Genomic DNA, 18,144 nt, shown 5'->3' on the forward strand with positions numbered 1-18,144 from the left:
CCCGGCAATAGGGAGAAATTTCTAAGGGCCCATGTTCAACAAGCCATTGTCATTAGAGAGAGAAGTGGCTTTTGTTCAGAGGCATATAAACTACTTTTATTCAGAAGTAATCAAGGGGGAATCTAGTAGTATTGTAAAGGTAAACATTTTAATATCATGTAAGATGTGATAATAATTTAGTGTTTTTAGTGAGAATCCTGTAAGCTTCCTGTCATTGACTAAGGTCTGGATTACATTCTATAATGCATGAAATAGCAATTTGAGGAACTAATTCTTTATAAAAATACTTTTACCTTGTTAATAGATTTGTTTCTGTAAGTAAGAAATACAGTGGAGTTGAATCTTATGTGGAATTTGTATATATGTATTTTTTTTTTTTTCCAGAGACAAAATCTCACTCTGTTGCCTGGGCTGGAGTGCAGTGGCATGATCATGGCTCACTGTAACTTCAAACCTCTGGGCTCAGGAACCCTTCTGCCTCAGCCTCTCAAATAGCTAGGACTATAGGTGTGTGCCACCATGCCTACCTAATTTTTTTTTTTTTAGACGCCCAGGCTGGAGTGCAGTGAAGTGATCTCAGCTCACTGCAACCTCTGCCTCCCAGGTTCAAGTGATTCTCCTGCCTCAGCCTCCAGAATAGCTGGGACTGCTGGCACGTGCCACCACACCCGGCTAATTTTTGTTTTTTTAGTGGAGATGAGGTTTCACCATGTTGGCCAGGATGTTCTTGATCTCCTGACCTCATGATCCACCCGCCTCGGCCCCCTAAAGTGCTGGTATTACAGGCGTGAGCCACCGTGCCTGGCCTAATTTTTTATTTTTTGTAGAGACAGGGTCAGGCTTTGTTGTCCATACTGGTCTTGAACTCTTAGGTTCAAGCCATCCTCCTGCCTTATCCTCCCAAAGTGTTGGGATTATAGGCTAGTCAGTGCACGCAGCCTGGAATTTGTATTCTAAAGTCATGTAAAGCAGAAAATATAGTGACGATTACCCTTAATATTAAGGATCAGAACTTGTCCATAGGGGTAAATAATTTTTCCTTAAACCTAGTGCAGCCAGTTTTCCCTCCAGCATAGTAATAAATCAGTATTCCTCACCTGAACAGCAGATGAAATAATTGGCTCTTGTTTTGGCATTATGTTGAAAAGACTTACGTTTAAACACTGTCATGTATAGTCCAATAAGATGCTTGTCCTAGGAGAGGCATTGAAACTGAGTGCAGCAGAGGGAACAGCAGAGTGACATCTCTCATTTTATGATTACTCTGGGGTGTGGAGATAGTCACTGAGAGGAGAGGCTGGGGAAATGGGACTGCTTTCTAAAAATGTATCTCTGTCTCTTTTTGCTGAACATATATAAGTGAATTTGTGTAAGTATGCACATGATGTGATGCCATTGTGTAATGCTTCTGAAACGTAAATACTTGTCTTTTTTTGGGAAAAGTAGACTTTTTATTTCTTTCATTATGATGCTTAGATTATTTGATAGCCTATTTAATGGATTATGGGTTAAGAAAGGTTGAGTTTTGTTAACTTATATATAGCACAATGTGGGAACCTCTGTTCATAACGAGCTGTCTATGTCATTAAGGAAAATTTCAGTGATAGTACACAACAACCATACACATTTGTTGAACACATGCATTAAAGACAGAGTTATATTGAAAAAAGTTTAGAATAGAACTTCTTCATTTTGGAGTATGCTACACTTGTCTGGAAAAGTTACTGTCAGATAATGTTTTGTTACTCTTGGAACATGTGTTATTGTACATGAAATTCTGAACTTTTATAGAATATGAGCTAAGAAGTGCTTTTCCCGTTACTAAGGAGGCTGAATATTCAAGTGTGATCATGGAAGAATTTTTAAAAATAGTAAATTTTTATACTTCACAGTGTCTTATGGATTGCTTACCATTTAACAGTTAAGCTGGAGGATGGAAAAATCTTGATGTAAGTGGTAGGAACTTCTGCCAACTGGAAATCAATTAAAATGAAAATAAAGCAAGTATAAAGTTTTAGTGTTACTGGGAAGATACCATTTGACTCACAAAGGTGTCATTCATGTGCTCTTTCTGGCTATATACCTGTGGCCTAAAGCTGTAGTCGTTTGGGGATTTAATTATTAATACAGAAATGTGTTTTACAAAATAGAGCCATGTCTATTTTGATGCCATATAGTTTCTTTTAAAAATGTATAAATGCCCTTGTGTATTTTTGGGCAAAATCAATCATGCTTTCTTGTATTTGGAGGTAAATGACAACAGGATATTCACTTCCAGTTTAAGTAGTAGCCTACAGTTTCTCTTGAATTTAGTTTTTGGCTTGATTAAACCATTAGTGTATTTGACCTGGACTAGAACTTGATTTTAAGATGTCATCAGCTGTGAGTTCCAAAGTGACTGGCTCTCAAATTTCACTGAGAGAGAACAGGCTATTTGACTTGTTAGTCTTAAGAAATCATATGCAATTGTCTGGTACTGCAGAAGTTGTTCAAAAACATAGAGTTCTAAGAAGCTGAAAATTTCCTGTTTAAAACCAATGGTATAGGGAGTAATTTATTTTGTGATATCTGGAGGGATTGGTGTTTGAGATGGAAATACATACTGATCTGACAGTTTCTTACTCTTATTTACCTCTTTCCTCAGTTTTTGATGATAATTCCAAGTTATATCAATATATAGACTGTATTCAAGCCACTATGAAAATTTTATCTAAATGCAGTTCCAGATTTTGCAGTATTTTAGTGCATTTTTTCTTTATTGTCCACACACACACACACACACAGGCTAGAATGTTTGACATTTTCTGGTCATCAATTGAGACATTGAAATGTCTTGTTTGATAAAGTTATATTTGGTTTCAAAAGTATTTTTAATAGACTGTTCCTAAGCGTTTGAACCAAACAGCAGCTATGAGCTTAGGGCTTTAGGGCAAGATTTCCTAGAATATCATTCATGTTACTCCTAGTTTACATCAGAAGAATATAGGAGACAAACTACAATTTAGTTTCAGTTAATACTTTCCAAATTTTTACCCCTGTGGCATTTGTCTGAGAAATACTGATAAGTCACAGACATTCCCTTTGTCCTCAACTAGAACATATGTAGAATAGGAAATAGGAGAAACTGTTCATGCATTTCCTTGCTTTTAGGTTTTTTTCTGCTCTTGGCAGTGTATTGATTCTGATGCTTTACTTATTTTGTAATTTTTATTTTACGACTTCCTGTATACAAGGAGTTGATGATGCAAAGTTGAATAAGAGGTAATTTTTGCCCTGAGGTCTCATAGCTAAGTATGGAAGATAGACAAACAAAATGTTACAATACACTACAATAATTGTTATGATGAGTGTTGTTGGAACCATCTAATGAGCATAATTTAGATGGTAGAGGGCAGTGGGACCAACAAATACACCAGATATTCAAATAAGAAATCTGAGGTCATACTATATGTACTAGGCTTATTTCTAAGCACTACGAAGTCGTGCCCATAACTGTCTCCTTAATAACTTCCAAATTACAGATTTTATCCTATTCCCCTTGTAGTCTATGTCTTCCTCATCTCTACTTGGACTTTTTTTTTTTTTTCTTTTTGAGGTAGGATTTTGCTTTGTTGCCCAGGTGAGAGTGCAGTGGCAAGATCATGGCTTCTTGCAGCCTTGACTTCCAGGGCTCAAGCAATCCTCTCATGTCAGCCTCCTGAGTAGCAGGAACTACAAGTGTGTGCCACTACACCTGGCTAATTTATCTTTTTGTAGAGACAGAGTCTTACTGTGTTGCCCAGGTTGGTCTCAAACTCCTGGGCTCAAGTGAGCCTCCCACCGCAGCCTCCCAAAGTGCTGGGATTACAGGTGTGAGCCACGTTGCCTGGTCCACTTGGACTATTTCAACTGTCTCCTCGCTGAGGACTGCTTCAAGCTTAATTAACATGGATACTGCTTACTACTGCCCACTCCTCCCAACCCTCCAAAAAAAAAAAACCCAAATTCAGAAAACAAAACAAAAATAGTCTTCCCCTTTTAACCATGATACTTCCTGCTTAAACTTCTTTGGTGGTTTCTTGTGTCTTCCACCAATGCTTCTCACATTTTAAAAAGTAACATTAACAATGGAGGAAAACAAATTTGTACCCCTAGTTTGTCTGGAGGTGCAACTAAAAGTATCACTTTGAAAGCCCCTTTGAAGTTTTGGTTGACCTTAAAAATGCATGTAAGATTTTAATTTTTTAATATTTTCTGTTAGTATTAAAACAAAAAGTATATGCCTTCCTAATTTTCTATCTTGTACCCCTAACCTTTGCATAAAATTGATGTTTTAGGAAGACGCACCATGTTTTCCTCTGGCTTTATGTAATCCCTGACACACAGACCCCACATCATCCTGTAGTTCAGTGATTTTCAAACTGTGTTGCCTGAGAGATTTCAAACTGAAACTCTGATTGTTCGAGGCAGCTGCTCATTGTCATCCCTTAAACTAGAGCAGTCTCCATTTATCTGTTTACATATTAGGTTTCTGGGTAACATTTAGTGTGAAGAAAGAGTTCTGTTATTAAAAAAAATAAGCCTGAAAAATGCTACTGTAATGTATGCTAAAAATCCAAATTCCTTAGCTTATCATGTAAAGGTTTTTCTGTTCTGGCCTCTGCCTATTTTACTTTTCTTTCTTCTCTCTTTCCTCAGCTTCCAGCACCTTTCCTAGAGATTGAAACTTGAAACCTGAGGGCGAAATTAATTTTGTTTGGCCCTGGAGTGTTGGCTTGCATAGCATTTAAATTAAAACAAAACAAAAAATGAATTAGTTGCCAACATGTAAAAATGAGGAGACATCATGTAAAAATTTGGATCTCTCAGTTTTGTTGAAAAACTGCTAGATCTGGTAACATTTTGGCTCCATATTCTCATCAGCATGGAGTTGATGAGTAGCCATCATTAACATGCGATGCATTCTTTAGTTGACCAGTTTGATGAATCTTGGAAATTGTTGATGCTTTGAATAGAAGGTATACCAATAACCTTCTCAAAAGGAGATTTTCCTGTTGTTGTTGTTTAAAAAGTAACTTTCTATATGCCATACTATTTATTGCAGTTATACTGTACTTAAATCTTTGCTTTGTAAGTGTTAGTTAGGCCTAAGTTAAAGAAATTAGACTTATAAGTAAAACTGCTTTATGCGTACTATTTCTCTAGTGGTTGATTAGTTAATAAAATCATATCTAGCCTTAGGTCAAATATTTATAATCATTCTATTATTTAAAAGAAATTTTTTTAAATTATAAGAACAATTTTTACTTATTTAGAGTTCTGTTCTGCCCAGAGAGCATAGTATAAAATGGAAGTAGGTCTTCTGATTAGAATTTATTTAAGTAGTAGAAAATTGAAGCCAGATTGGGTAGGGAGAATATGAAGTGAGAGAAACTGAAATGTGAAAGATTAAAGTTGCAAACAGTTTTGGTGCAATTAAATATATCTATTCCAAGTGGACAATATAAATTTATGCATTAATGAAATGATATGGTCATATTATTTGAAATTTGCACAAATAGAATCATACTACACCTTTACCTTTTTTTTTCAGTTAGTGGTAGATTTTGAGTATCAGCATACGCTTTACCTCCTTTTTAGCAGGTAATATTTCTTTATATGGATATTGCTTCTATTGATGGAAATTTAGAAATATAAAATTTTGATAGCTCTTTCTAATTTTTTTTTAAAGTGCACTGGTTAATTCCCTGCAACAGTGTATAAAAGTGCCTTCCCCCCACCACACTTGCGTAACATGCAGGATTTCATAAAGGCTCTATTAGTTTTAACTCACTGGGGCTACAATTAACACCTCACTGCCTTTCATATTTGTGTTTAGCAGCAAGTCTCCAATATGATTATAGGGATACAGACATAAAGCATTTTTTTTCTTAATGTTTGTGCTTTAAGCAAACACACAGGTTAAAGTTTTCGTTTAACATTATTTAACTTTCTGAGCAATAAAAGTCTGAAAGAACATTTAGAAATACAATTGTATGAAATAGCTATTGTTTGTAAGCACTTTATCCACCTCTTATTTCTGTAAAAGAGTCATATTACAATTACTATGAGATCTATTCTTTGGGCAGCTGGAAAGCAGGACAAGGAAAAATCGTTCTCCTCTTGTCTGGTAGAAAGTACATTGTGCCCTCTGGTACCAGACTTGGGCTTTTTCAAAGGATAATGGATTCCACACAGGTGAGTCAGGCTTTTGTGTTCTTACCAGGTGCATTATTGATTTTCATGATGGTAGCCTAGGTGTTCTCATTCAACAGCAGCTTTAGCAAGGTCTCCAAAATATCACAAAGAAAAACCAAAGATTCTGCACATTTTGGGTGCAAGAAAATGAATTTTTCTCAACTCTTTTGGCCATTGTACTTTTTTTCTTGCTAGACGCTTATGAATAACTCCTCTGGAAAATGTATTAATATGTAATGTGTTTACTTCTTTGTTTTTGGGCATGGATTGTGTGTCATGATCTATTTATTTAATTTAGAATGTGAAGCAAAGTGTACTGGCTTGTGGTACTTTTTTTGCCCACAGACTGAGTTAAGTTAGGGTTGGAAGGATTCCCTGTTGCAGAAGGTTATCCACATACCAGATTCTAGGAACAGTCAAGTTTAGATAGTCATCTGGGGTCACCAATCATTTGATATTCACTTGGCCCTTAAATCACAATACCACAATACATTTGAGTTTTAACTAAGACAGACATTTCAGAGTAACCTTCAAGTAAGAACTCTTTGAACAGTGTTCTCTAAGTGAAAACTATAATTTACCTGAGAGCCCTTAATAATTGAGGAGAGGAAAGGGACTTTTAAAGTTTGGGATTATCTAATTTTCAGGTTTTCAAATTGTTTATTTTTTAATCCTTAGCACTAAGGTAGTAGCTTAAACTATGACAGCACTGAAAAATTTATGTTGATGCTTATTAAATTTAGATATTTTCAAAAAGTTGCAACTCTCTTTGTTTAGGTTATATTTCCCTTATTGCATGTTTCTTTTTAAGGTTATGTTTGCCTTTTACAGTCTTCACTGCTGCTTTTATTCAACAAATATTTGGGTAAGACTATGTGCCAAACATATTCATAGTTACAGAATGATCTTATCTTTTGCCCTGGTAATTAGGTTTCTTTCCTTATCAAGTGTAACACTAATTAAATGTGTTATGAGCAGCTTTCCCTTTCTTATATCTTGTTTTGTAAATAATGGTTTTGTTTAAATGTGTTATTTAGTTATTTAACCTATTTTGTGTGGTTTGACAGTTTTTAGCATATATAAATTAATGTCCCAGCTGTAAGTGGGATCCAACTATCTAGATCTGTGAACTGGTAAGTTCTAATTCTAGTACTTTATACATTGCAACATTAAAAAATCAGATATTCATTTTTTCTTTTTCCCATGTTTTACTGATTCTATTTTTCTTCAAGTTTCTTCCTTCTTTTCCTATTACATTAATCATCTGCTCTCTTAACACAGCAAATTGCTGCTTTGATTTGAGTCAGTGACTTGAAGTTTGGGACACCATAATCATCTCTCTTTGTTTAGAAATCTCATCCCAAAATCTCAGGAGGAAAAAACCCTATAGAATTATTTGATGTATTTATTGCTTTCGGGGCAAGACTCAGCTTCATGAAAAAATTTTTAGTGAATTCTTTTCTGTAGTATCTTAGGCTGGATTATAGGTGGTTTCAAATAGATTATCAGGAGAGTGAATGATGGGAAGTATATAAAGACACTGTGGCCAGGCACAGTGACTCACACCTGTAATCCCAGCACTTTGGAGGTAGGCGGATCACCTGAGGTTAGGAGTTCAAGACCAGCCTGGCCCACAGGGTGAAACGTCATCTCTACTAAAAATACAAAAATTAGCCAGGCATGGTGGTGGATGCCTGTAATCCCAGCTACCCGGGAGGCTGAGGCAGGAGAATCGCTTGAACTTGGGAGGCGGAGGCTGCAGTGAGTGGAGATCACACCACTGCACTCCATTCTGGGCAACAGAGCGAGACTCTGTCTCAAAAAAAAAAAAAAAAAGACATTGTGTGGTAAAATGATTATGATATTATTTTTTTTCCTTCCCTTACATTATGGTATTTTGTCAGTAATTTTTCTATGATTTTTCTGTATGCTAAACCAAAAACTAAATTGTGACTACCACTTGGCCAGAAATTTTTACTGAGCTCAGTGGTAAATTTATATAAACAAAATAAAGAAACTTAATTTCTTGTAGCTCAGTTTGCAGTTTGGTTTGTCAGTTGTTGTATAGAGATAGCTTGTTATCATGTATGGACTTTAAAGCCAAAAGGAACCTTATAAATCATCTAGTACAACTTCTTAATTTTAATAGATAAAATAATAGATTTTTCTTTTAAAGCTGTTTCAGCATTGAAACACTGCAGATTCATACTGCTTTTTCTCCAGTTAAACTAAATTAGGGAAGTTAAGAAAAAAGTCATGTCTAGGGAGTTAATTTACACAATTTTCATTGGTGCTAATGGAAATTTTTTACTGAGGTTCAAAATGATCACACTTATCTTTATCACTTATCTTTAATTAATTTATAGATGAAATGGCCATTGCTGCATTGCTGGTTAGGACTTTTTAATAAATGCAACAGCTACAACCTATATCATTTTAAATGAATAATTAAAGTGGAGTGGTTTATTATTTTCCAGCATATGTACATATAATAATTCCTTTGACTCATGTGCTCTTTATGCTGGAAGAGATCTCAGAGAATATCTAGTCCATATTCTTATTTTATAGATGAATAAAATAGGGTACAGAGTGATTAAGTGACTTGTCTAATTTTTCCTGACTAAAGCATTTTATGTATTGGACTCCATTGTAATTTAGTAAGGTTAGAGACCGTAATGCTCTTTCACTTCAATTTTCACTTGGTTAAATCCCAGTTTATGAATGTGTTGTGTGTATCGTCTGCCTTCCTACTCTAGTGTAAGTCATCAAGCAGTGAAAACTCAGAATTTTTGGTGAGTAATAATTGAGCAGAATTATTTCTCTAAACATATCATTATCTTTAATTTGGAACTACAATGATCAGGAAGCAGTGTTAGTCTAAACATAGTTTAATAAATCCATATTAATCCACCTGGCAGAGTATAACATTTTAACATACCTTTTAGATCCACAGTAATGGAAAAATGATTAAATTACTTATTGTCAGAACAAAGGGCTGCTTTAGATATGGTTATTTAATAAACTGTTTTGCTTCATGTAAACTAGTTTTGCTTAAGCTTCAGAGATATAGTCACATGGATTTATCTTTCAATGACAATTGTTTACTGTCTGGGTTTATGTTTAATGCAGGTATTGGTGACATTTTGTAATTCTTGAGTTATTGCCTAGCATGGAAAATAGTTGATTTTGCTAGCTATACACAGTACTGTCTTTTAATGATCACTTTTTAATGTGGTTAAGCCTGACTTAATGGTTCTCTTTTTAGAGTGTTATGTAATAGTTGTTAATGGTATGATCTATCTGTTAAACTACTTATATATGTAAAGTGAAAAGTTTATGTGTACATGTTATTTTCTGCAATAATGTTGAAGCTCAAAAATAAAAAGGGTTATATACTTATGTACTTAAAATACATAATACTGGTGTAGCCTTCTTTTTCTGGAAGATCAATGCCATTTTTCTTCAGTACATTCTTTCTTTTCCCTTGTTTATGATTTTGTGTCTGCAATACCAGTGACTGTTTGCTAAGGAAACTTTTTGTCTATCAGATAGTGAAGCTAATTGTCTTAAAGCTTATCACAAACAGCTAGAAGTTAATGGGCTATTTGGGTTTGGAACCCATACTTTTGGCCCCTTGTTTTACCTTAAGTATGAAGAAGACATTAAGGCATTAGAGTTGAATTGAAGAAAGTAGGGAAGATTTGAGACAGATTTAGATGGTAAATTGAGAGGATTTGGTGGTTCTGTGGCTGTGAGGGTAAGAAGAAGCGGTCTAAGATAATTCTCACGTTCTGGATTTTGATGCCCAGGTGAAGAATGGAATTTTCAAGATTCAGTGAAATCTCTTCTGGAACAAGGCAAGGAATGTGTATACGTAAATAAATAGGCAAATAAATAAATTAGCAAATGGTAGTAGCTGAAATGATAGGTCTTTGGAGTCTGGCCTGATTATAAAAGGAAGTGCGAGTAGGAGTAAGCTGTAATTAGGAGAAAAAGGAAGTATAAAGGATTGGAGATCTGGATGAGATCAAAGGGGCAGTGTGTATAATGAGGGACTGAGAGCTCGTAGTTCAGAAGGTTGTGACCAGAGTTTGGAATATAGGCCAGGCGCAGTTGCTCATGCCTGTAATCCCAGCACTTTGGGAGGCCGAGGCGGGTGGATCACCTGAGGTCAGAAGTTTGAGACCAGCCAAGCCAACATGGTGAAACCCCGTCTCTACTAAAAATACAAAAATTAGCTGGGCTTGGTGGCGCATGCCTGTAATCCCAGCTACTTGGGAGGCTGAGACATGAGAATCACTTGAACCTGGGAGGCGGAGGTTGCAGTGAGCCAAGATCGTGCCACTGCACTCCACCTTGGGCAAGTGAGCCAAGATCGTGCCACTGCACTCTTGCTTGGGCAACAGAGTGAGACTCCATCTCAAACAAATGTCTCACTCATAAGTGGGAGTTGAATAATGAGAACACATGGACACAGGGAGGGGAACATCACACACTGGGGCCTGTTGGTGGGTTGGGGGCTAGGGGAGGGGATAGCATTAGGAGAAGTACCTGATGTAGATGACAGGTTGATGGGTGCAGCAAACCACCATGGCATGTGTATACTTATGTAACAGACCTGCATGTTCTGCACATGTATCCCAGAACTTAAAGTATAATTAAAAAAAAATTAAAAACAAACAAAGTTTGGAATATAACTAAACAGTCTGATGCTATGTCTAGTGCTGGAGAAGCTAGTGGCAAGAAAGCTATATAACACACACAAAAAATATTTGAAAAATTAAAAAACAATAGAGCTTTCATAAGATTAAAATAATCATTGGAAAACAGAGGCCTAACCAGACTAGATTATTGATGATGGCTTCTATTTATGGTTAGACTGAATATAAAAATCTTATACCTCTAGGCAATCTAAGACATACAGTACTGTGTTAAAAATTTTGAGCTTCTATTTGTAATATGGTTGTGACTCTAGCAGAGGTTGGATATATTCTTAATTAAAGTGTAGAATCCTTAAAATCTGCCTCTATAAATTTAAAATCTATAATCTTAGAAATATATAAAATCTTGACTTATAAAAGTAAATGTATAACTTAAAAATGATTAATTCTTTTAAAATGAAAATTTTAACTTTCTAATTTCTCTTTTAAGTGATTTTTAAGAAGATGATTCAGATAATGTAAAAGGATTGCATCTGTTAAATAACAAACTCCACCGGGTGCGGTGGCTCACGCCTGTAATCTCAGCACTTTGGGAGGCCTAGTTGTGTAGATCATGAGGTCAGGAGTTCGAGACTGGCTTGGCCAAGATGGTGAAACCCTGTCTCTACTAAAAATACAAAAATTAGCCAGGCTTGGTGGTGGGCGCCCATAATCCCAGCTACCTGGGAAGCGTAGGCAGAGAATTGCTTGAACCCGGGAGGCGGAGGTTACAATGAGTTCAGATCACGCCACTGCACTCCAGCCTGGATGACAGAGCGAGACTCTGCCTAAAAAAAAAAAAAAGAAAAAAAAGAAATACAAACTACTCTCCCTTACTCCTTTTTTGGGTATTCATCTTGTTTTAAAAATCTTTTTGTGGCCTGGCATGGTGGCTCAGGCCTGTATTCCCAGCACTTTGGGAGGCCAAGGCCGGTGGATCATGACGTCAGGAGATTGAGACCATCCTGGCCAACATGGTGAAACTCCATCTCTATTAAAAATACAAAAATTAGCTGGGTGTGGCGGCGCATGCCTGTAATCCCAGCTACTCGGGAGGCTGAGGCATGAGAATTGCTTGAACCCGGGAGGCAGAGGTTGCAGTGAGCTGATCGCGCCACTGCACTTCAGCCTGGTGACAGAGCAAGACTCTGTCTCAAAAAAAAAAAAAAATCTTTTTGAGAAACTTTTAGATATGGGACAATTAATTAATGAATATCTAATACTATTCATTGTATGACGAGATTTCATTTTGGGGAGGCTTATTAATATAATTTAATTATTTTGAACAACAAGATGAATTGGGTAGGTGTTTGTTAGAACTTCAAATACATTATAGTTGAAAACTTGAAACAGTAATACAAATGCAAGAATAAATATTCTTTTAGAAATAGGAAATGGTTTCAGATAATATGGAGAAAATGTAAGGAAACAATTCAATAATAAAAACTATTGTTTGTAAGTAAATCAAGTTTGAGAGTTTCTGCTTTAATAAGTTGTTAAGGTTTGGATTCAGAGATCCGTTTCTCTTATAGTAAACATTTTTAATATAGGAACAGATCAGGGAAATGGTTTCCATATGCTTCTTGAGGTGTTAACAATACACTTTTGGATTGGAAATGCAATATAAACCTAAACTACATTCTGGAAGGCAAAGTGGAGGAACATTTCAATGGTAATATGTACAAGAAACCCTTGTGCTTTGTAGATTTGTGACTTATGGTTTTGTGAGTTCCTGAAACATTCAGATTACTCTCTGCAAACCTGGAGTCTAACACACCTTGCTCTGTCTGGCCAGCTTACTGCCTTAGTCTGGCTCAGTATTTCTTTTTACTACAATTTGTCTGTCTGGGATCTTTTTTGGATACTCTACACTTGTGGGGAGAATTGAGGCCAGTTTTGGGGCCTATTTTAAGGGACTTAAGATACATAGAGGATGGCTGAAGAAAGTAAATAAAATCCAAGTGGTAATTATATCTGTGAGACCCTTCTGCATTTTCTAATTGATCTTGGAGGCAAGAACAGTTCAGTTTTTTAAAAATTAAAATTAAAATTTTATTTATTTATTTATTTTGAGGCGGAGTGTTGCTCTGTTGCCCAGGCTGGAGTGCAGTGGTGTGATCTTGGCTCATTGCAAGCTCTGCCTGCTAGGTTCAAGTGATTCTTCTGCCTCAGCCTCCTGAGTAGCTGGGATTACAGGCGCATGCCACCACGCCTGGCTATTTTTTTTTTTTTTTTTTGAGATGGAGTCTCACTCTGTTGCCAGGCTGGAGAGTAGTGGCGCAGTCTCGGCTCACTGCAACCTCCGCTCCCTGGTTCAAGTGATTCCCCTGCCTCAGCCTCCCGAGTAGCTGGGACTATAGGCACACGCCACCACACACAGCTAATTTTTTTTTGTGTTTTAGTAGAGACGGGGTTTCACCATGTTGGCCAGACTGGTCTCGATCTCCTGAATTTATCATCTGCCTGCCTTGGCCTCCCAAAGTGCTGGGATTACAGGCGTGAGCCACCATGACCGGCCTTATTTTTTGTATTTTTAGTAGAGTCGGTGTTTTGCCACATTGGCCAGGATGGTCTCGAACTCCTGACCTCAGGTGATCCACCTGCTTCGACCTCCCAAAGTGCTGGGATTATAGGTGTGAGCCACCGCGCCCGGCCCAGTTTAGTTTTTTGAATTATGGCTAACTTCATTCCTGCTTGAGGTTGAGTGTATAATATTATTGTATTACTCATTTATTAAGAGCTCTAGAATGTATCTGCTCATAAATAGGTGGTTGTCTTCAATAGTATTTGTAATTTTGAAGAGTTACATGTTTAATAACTTTCTCCCTGGTTGACTTTTAAAGGTCTTGGTTGACTTCTTAAAGTTTTGTTTTGGTTTTAAATTATATGTTCTACAGAAACACAAGGACAAATTATAAAGGTTTTAAGAGTTATATCTCCGAACAGGATTTTTCTAACCTTTCTTTCAGGTAATATCAAAATCTTTCAAATGGAGGTGGACAAGAGGGAGATGAGAATAACCTGGGAGGGTTTTAAAAATTACTACTACTTATACAGAAATGTTTACTGTGTCCTAGGCATAATACTGAATGCTCTTTATTCATTATATCACTTAATCTTTATAATAACTCTAATTGGTAGGTATTGTAAATATCCACTTTTTATGGATGAGGGAATTGAGGCTTAGAGATTCTAAGTAACTTGCCTAAGGAAACAAACTAGTAAATGGCTCAGCCTAGATTCAGCTAGGCCTAATTGATGACAAACCTTTGCTTCTGAATCACCATGCCATAATACACTTTGTATAAACTCTTTTTGTTTTTCTCCTTTATATCAGAATGTGGATGATGGCAACGCTATGTGCATTTTCAAAAAGTTACCCTACTCCTAAGATTATAATGTTGAGTTTACATTTTTATTTTTTTGCATACAAAAAGTGTATATATAATATGTATAGTTTAATGAATAATGAAAACAAATCAAATGCTTGTGCACTAACCCCCTGGATTGAGAAATAGGGTATTACTGGTAAGTTTGAACCCTCTATCTTTTTTCTATCATATTTTCTCCTCCTCCCATAGAAATGACTACTTCTTTGAATTTTGTCATTCTTTTTCTTTTCTTCATAGATTGGCCAGATATTGTTGGATCTCTAAACAGTATACTATTTAGTTTTGGATTCTATATAAGTGTATACATTACATATTTGTGTTCTTTTTTAAGATATATTTAAAAAAATTTGAAACAGGATCTTGCTGTGTTACCCAGGGTAGAGTGCAGTGGGACAAACATAACTCACTGCAGCTTTGTTCTGCTGGGCTCAAGCGATCTTCCTGCCTCAGCCTCCCATGTAGCTGGGACCACAGGCATATGCCATCATGCCTGGCCAATTTTTTTATTTTATTTTATTTTTTTTCAGATATGGTGGTCTAACTTTGTTGCGCAGGCTGATCTTGAACTCCTGGGCTCAAGTGAGCCTTCTGCTTTGGCCTCCCTGAGTGCTGGGATTATAGGTGTGAGCCACTGCACATGGCTAAGATTTTTTTTACTGTGGTAAAAAACACACAACATTAAATTTACCATTTTAACTGCTTTAAAAATTAAAAAAAAATTTTTTTTTTTAGAGACAGGGCCTTACTCTGTTGCCCAGCTGGAGTGCAGTGGCACCATCAAGGCTCACTGCAACCTTGAATTCCTGGGGGCAAGTGATCCTCCTGTCTCAGCCTTCTGAGTAGCTAGGACTGCAGGCACATACATGGCTAGTTTTTAAAATATTTTTTTTGTAGAGATGGAGTCTTGCTATGTTGCCCAGGCTAGTCTTGAACTCCTGAGGTCAAGCAATCCTCCTTCCTTGGCCTCCCAAAGCACTGGGGTTATTGGAGTGAGGCACCACTCCTGGCCACTTAACCTTTATTTTTAAGTGTGTAGTTCAGTAGTAAGTATATTTACATTGTTGTGCAATGAATCTCTAGAACTTTTTCATCTTGTAAAACTGAAATTCTATACCCATTAAACTAATTTTCCCTTCTTTTCTGCCCTTTGCCTTTGACAATCACTTTTTAACTTTCTGTTTCTGTGATTTTGACTGGATACTTCACACAAGTGGAATTATGTAGTATTTGTCTTTTTGTGACTGGCTTATTCACTTTGCGTGATATTCTTGAGGTTCATCCATGTTTTAGCATGTGACAGGATTTCCTTTTTTAAAAGTGCATAATATTTCATTATATGTATATAGTATAATTTCCTTATCTATTCATCCATCAGTGGATATTTGGGTTGCTTCTACCTCTTAACTATTGTGTTAATGCTGCAATGAACATGTGTATGCAAATATCTCTTTGAGCTCCTGCTTTGAATTCTTTGGAATATTTACCCAGAGGTGCTGGATCATGTGGTAGTTTTATTTTTAATTTTTTTTTAGGAATCTTCATACTGTTTTCCATAATGATTGCACCATTTTATATTCCCACCAAAATGCACAAGAGTTCTTAATTTATATATTTGTTATTTTCATATATTCTGTTCCTTTCACATATTCTTTTCAAATATTCTGTACTGCTCAAATATTTTTTGAAATATTAACCCAGCAGTGGGATTGTGGGATCATATGGTAGTTTTATTTTCAGTTTTTTTTAGGAATCTTCATACTGCTTTCCAAAATGGTTGCGTTATTTTATATTTCTACCAAAAGGCACAAGGGTTCTTAATTTGTGTATTTGTTTTTTTCAACTTACTTTGTTCATTCAGCATTGTGTTTATGAGTTATATTTTTGATATTCACAGTGTTAATGCACATAGTTGTAATTTGTTCATTTCCACTGTTATATAGTATTCCATTGCAGGACTGTACAGCATTTTATTTATCCATTCTACTGTTAATGGACGTAGGTATTGTTTCCAAATTGCTTTTTTGCTATAGGAAATTATACTGCTGTAACATTCTTGTATATGTCCACTGGTGAACATGAGTTATGGTTTCTCTAGTATAAAACTGTTAGGTAATAAGGCATGTCCATGTTTAACTTTACTAGGAAATGCCATTTTGTTCTTTAAAGAGGTTGTACAGTTTACACTCCTATCAGCGGTATGAAGGTTTTTTTTTTTTTTTTTACATCTTCGCCAGCATTTTGTATTGTCAGACTTTAAAATTAAAAACAAAATTCAGATGTGAAGTGGTATTTTACTGTGGTTTTAAAATGCATTTCCCTGATTGCTCCCCCTTTTCATGCTTTTTGGTAGTTTCTGTTTCCTCTTCTGTTAATGCCTGTATAAGGTGAGAATTTGTCCACTTTTTACTCTCCCTTCTGTTACTTCTTTTTCATGAATTTATGGTAGTGGCTCATACATTAGTTTGCCTGCTTTTGCCTTTGTCCCTATAGTCTGCTTTCACACACAGTGGCCAAGAATGAGCCTTAAAATAAGTAATTTACGTTCTGTCACTTCTGTATTCTAAACTCTGTAGTGGCTCCTCATTTCATGCAGAGTAGAAACCAAAGTCCTTACAGCGTCCCTTCTGTCTTACATGATCATTCTCCAGCCTCCCTGATCTTATTACAACCCTTGCCTACCTCACTGTCCCTACTATCCTGAGCACTTTTCACCCTGCCCTACATTTTCTTCTTTCGCTAGCTCTTCTCTTCTAACACTACGTAATTTATCTGTCCGTGTTAGTATATAGGCTCTATGAGGACAGGGATCATTGTTTTGCTTATTGAAGTATTCCTAATGCCTCAAACAGTGCCTGCTACATGGTGGGCACCTAATGAATATTTATTGAATTGCTTTGAATTTGGTGAATAAATGTCCATTTTCTATGATGGGTAAATTTTCTTTGAAAGTATTTTAGTTCTCTGAATAATAGGAGTTTTCTGTAAAACTAAACAATAATGGCGAGCAATTTTATGCTTGCTTTCAGTTGTACTGGAAGGTTTCATTTTCCCTTGTTGAACACTTGTTTAGATGAATTATAGAGCACATTTTTAAGGGCTCTAAGATTACTTTTGATTATGAGTTTTATTACAGGGTAATCACTAGGGAATTTAAAATTAAGATCAAAATCATACTCAGGAGGCTGAGGCAGAAGAATTGCTTGAGGCTAGGAGCTCAAGGCTGCATTGTGCTCTGATTGCACCACTGCCTCCAGACTGGGCAACAGAGTGAGACCCCCACATCTCTAAAGAAATTGACATAAATAAATTAAAAGATGATGAATTGTCCGGGCGCGGTGGCTTACGCCTGTAATCCCAGCACTTTGGGAGGCCGAGGCAGGTGGATCACCTGAGGTCAGGAGTTTGAGACCAGCCTGACCAACATGGTAAAATCCTGTCTCTACTAAAAATACATAAATTAGCCTGGTGTGGTGGCAAGTGCCTGTACTCTACTACTGTAATCAGCTACTCTGGAGGCTGACACAGGAGAATCGCTTGAACTGGGAGGCGGAGGTTACAGTGAGCCGAGATTTGTGCCATTGCACACCAGCCTGGACAAGAGTGAAACTCCATCTCAAAAAAAAAAAAAAAAAAAAAAAAAAAAGGTGAATTCTTGGCTTTCCTAAAAAAAATCAAAATCAGATATTTAGATTAGAAACTCAGATTGCATTAGTGGTTTCATCACAGGATAACCTCATTTCTTATTAATCACAAAGTATACAATCTTATACGTCTAAAAGTAAAAAGCTAGCCTGAGATTTCTTGATTGTGTTGTAGTGAAAGAGGAAGAGTTCCAG

The 18,144-nt window shown here is 36.3% G+C and overlaps 1 protein-coding gene across 3 annotated transcripts in view; it reads left to right on the forward strand.

Annotated features, from left to right (window-relative positions):
• The window catches only part of MNAT1 (MNAT1 component of CDK activating kinase), a 236,485-nt gene that overhangs the window by 14,039 nt on the left and 204,302 nt on the right, over positions 1-18,144 (forward strand). The window lies entirely within an intron of this gene.

Source organism: Pongo abelii, chromosome 15 (assembly GCF_028885655.2).
Source record: "Pongo abelii isolate AG06213 chromosome 15, NHGRI_mPonAbe1-v2.0_pri, whole genome shotgun sequence".
NCBI lineage: Eukaryota > Metazoa > Chordata > Mammalia > Primates > Hominidae > Pongo > Pongo abelii.